The 3,191-nt window shown below is 37.8% G+C and overlaps 1 non-coding gene across 1 annotated transcript; it reads right to left on the reverse strand.

The window, feature by feature from the left end:
* Window positions 1-834: 834 nt before the first annotated feature.
* Window positions 835-941, reverse strand: LOC121224730 (small nucleolar RNA R71). The gene has a single exon (XR_005922475.1). It is a non-coding gene; the product is annotated as a small nucleolar RNA R71 (small nucleolar RNA).
* Window positions 942-3,191: the final 2,250 nt, after the last annotated feature.

Genomic DNA, 3,191 nt, shown 5'->3' on the forward strand with positions numbered 1-3,191 from the left:
TCACCTCCTCAAATCAAAATATTTTTCTTCACCAAAGTGTTTTTAATTGCACTCATAAATAATTCTTCTCACAGTCCTTGTGGGTATGATAACTTGACATTTACTTCTCACTTTATTACTTGTTGCGATTGAGTACACTTGCACAATTTCGTCGTTCCAAGTTTTTTGCACCGTTGCCGGGGACTATTTTAAAAAGTCATTATTTGTGAATTTGTTAATTTTGCATTTCGGTTTATTTTTCTGTTCAATTTTAACTTAATTAATTTTTTTGTTGTTGTTTTAGGTGTTTATGAATATTGATCAAATCATCGATTTACGCCCCGTAGATCTTTAGATTGAAAGAAATTTTCAATAGCAAAGAAGACAAACAAGTCAGAGAAGGACCGAAGAGATGAAATTCAAAAATTGAATCAAGGAAACGGAGCAAACCCTGTTCAAAATCCTATCCTTATTGCTAATGATAGGGATAGAGCTCTAAGACAGTATGTCATGCCAGTGTTTCATTATCTTAATCAGGGTATTAGGAGACCCAAAATCGAAGCGCAATAGTTTAAGCTGAAGCTAGTCATGTTCCAGATGTTTCAGACAGTGGGCCAATTCAGTGGAATGCCTATTGAAGATCCTCATCTTTAGTTAAAACTGTTTATGGAGGTGAGCGATTCTTTCAAGTTAGTTGGAGTACCTGAAAATTCACTACGATTAAAGCTGTTCTCATATTTGCTTAGAGACAGAGCTCGACCCTGGTTGAACTCATTGCCACCAAATTTCATTTCCGCATGGCAAGTGTTAGCAGAAAGATTCCTCATGAAATATTTCCTGCCTAGCAAGAATGCTAAGTTGAGGAATGAGATAACTGTTTTCCAACAAATGGATGACGAGCCCTTGTATGAGGTATGAGAAAGGTACAAAGAATTATTATGAAAGTGCCCTCATCACGGAATCCTTCATTGCATCCAACTTGAGACATTTTATAATGGTCTTAATGCTCATACGAGGATGGTAGTAGACACTTCTCAGTCTTATAACGAGGCTTATGAAATCTTTAAGAGGATTTCCATCAACAATTATCAATGGCAAATCAATCGAGCAGCGTCAAGAAGATGAGTCGCTAGAATACATGAAGTGGATCCACTCACTTCAATCGTATCTTATGTATCTTCGATTTCCTCAATACTTAAAAATTTTACCACTAATGGGTTTAGGAGTTTTGCAGTACAGCCACTGAATCAATTTGAAAATATAGCCTGTGTCTATTGTGAAGAAGGACATTTTTTCGAAGAATGTCCATCGAACCCAGAATCTATCTATTATATGGGTAACGAAAACCAAAATCGAGGAAGGCAAGGACTGCAATCCAATTTCTATAACCCATTGTGGCGAAACCACCCAAATTTTTCCTGGAGTAACCAAGGGGTTGTAACCAATAACACTTATGCACAATCCAAACTGACCTAGCCACCTATTTTCCCCAAACAAGTTTAGAAACCAACTCCAGCTGAACCTTCCAACAACTTAGAGAACCTATTGAAGGCATATATGGAAAAAGAGGATACCACTCTAAGGAATTTTGAGAATCAAGTAGGTCAACTTGCCACTGAACTTAGGAACCGTCCACAAGGTGCCTTGCCTAGTGATATAGAGAATCTGAGGAATCCTGAGAAGGAGCATTATAAAGCGTTGACATTGAGGAGCGAAAGACATTAGAGCCCAACACCGTTGAAGTTGAAGAGGAGCCAGCTTTTGCTCAAGACTCAATGGAAGTTCAACTGAGTGTTGAAATTCTAGTTTCACCGGAACCAGAATCTATGAAATCTGGTAAGGTAACTTCTGAACCAGTTAATTCTGATAAACTAAAAACTTCCTTAGATGCAGAATTGGCATATAAAATGAATCAACCAGTTCCAGTAAAGAAGCCTCCACCACCCTACCCTCAAAGGCTTCAAAAGCAGAAATAGAAAGTCCAGTTCAATAAGTTTCTAGACGTACTCAAGCAACTTTATATTAACATACCGTTGGTAGAAGTACTTGAAAAAATGTCAAACTATGTTGAATTCATGAATGATATCCTGTCTAAAAAATAAAGATTAGGAGAATTTGAGATGGTAGCCCTGGCGAAGGAATGCAGCGAATATCTTCAAGACAAACTACCCCCAAAGGTGAAGGATCTGGATGTTTTACCATACATTGCAACATTGGAGCAACATATTGTGGTAAGGCACTATGTGATTTGGGTGTGAGTATCAACTTGATGCTCATGTCAATATTTAGAAAGTTGGGGATAGGTGAAGTTAGACCTACTACGATTACACTTCAATTAGCAGATCGATCCTTAGCACATCCAGAAGGAAAAATCGAGAATGTATTGGTACGTGTAGACAAATTTATTTTTCCTGCTGACTTTGTTATTCTACACTTTGAAGCAGATAAAGAAGTGTCAATCATCCTGGGAAGCTCTTTCCTAGCAATTGGAAGAACTCTTATTGATGTGCAGTAGGGCGAGCTTACTATGCGTGTTCAGGACAATTAGGTAACACAATTGATGATTATTTTGCAGTGTCCGAATTAGAGGAATTAATCATGGAAAGGGAACTTAACTTTGTTGAGTACCCGTTGGAGAAAATTTTGACATCAGACCCTCCAAGTGATGAAGAGGAGGATGAATACTTAGCTTTGCTAGAAGCTCGTCAAAGAGGATTTAATCCATAATCACACTTTGAATCTTTGGACTTAGAGAAAAGAGATTATGCCCAACCAAAAGTGTCAATTGAGGAGCCACCTATATTAGAACTGAAGGTACTTCCCTCGCATTTAAAATATGTTTATTTAGGTAACGCTTCTACTTTACCTGTAATTGTTTCAGCGGAATTAACCAAAGAGTAAGAAGAGAAACCCATCCTAGTGTTGAAATAATTCAAGAAGGCTATCAGATGGACCATAGACAATATTCACGTCATTAGTCCATCTGTATGCATGTACAAGATCATTTTGGAAGATGGAAAAAAAGGGACGATTGATGGACAACGAAAATTGAACCTCATCATGTAGGACGTGGTAAAGAAAGAAATCATCAAGTGGTTAGATGCGGGTATAATTTACCCCATCTCAGACAGTTCGTGGGTAAGTACAGTCCAGTGCATGCCAAAGAAAGAAGGTATTACGGTCGTAGAGAATGAAAACAATGAACTAATACC

The sequence above is a fragment of the Gossypium hirsutum genome, chromosome D12, assembly GCF_007990345.1.
Source record: "Gossypium hirsutum isolate 1008001.06 chromosome D12, Gossypium_hirsutum_v2.1, whole genome shotgun sequence".
NCBI classification, from domain to species: domain Eukaryota; kingdom Viridiplantae; phylum Streptophyta; class Magnoliopsida; order Malvales; family Malvaceae; genus Gossypium; species Gossypium hirsutum.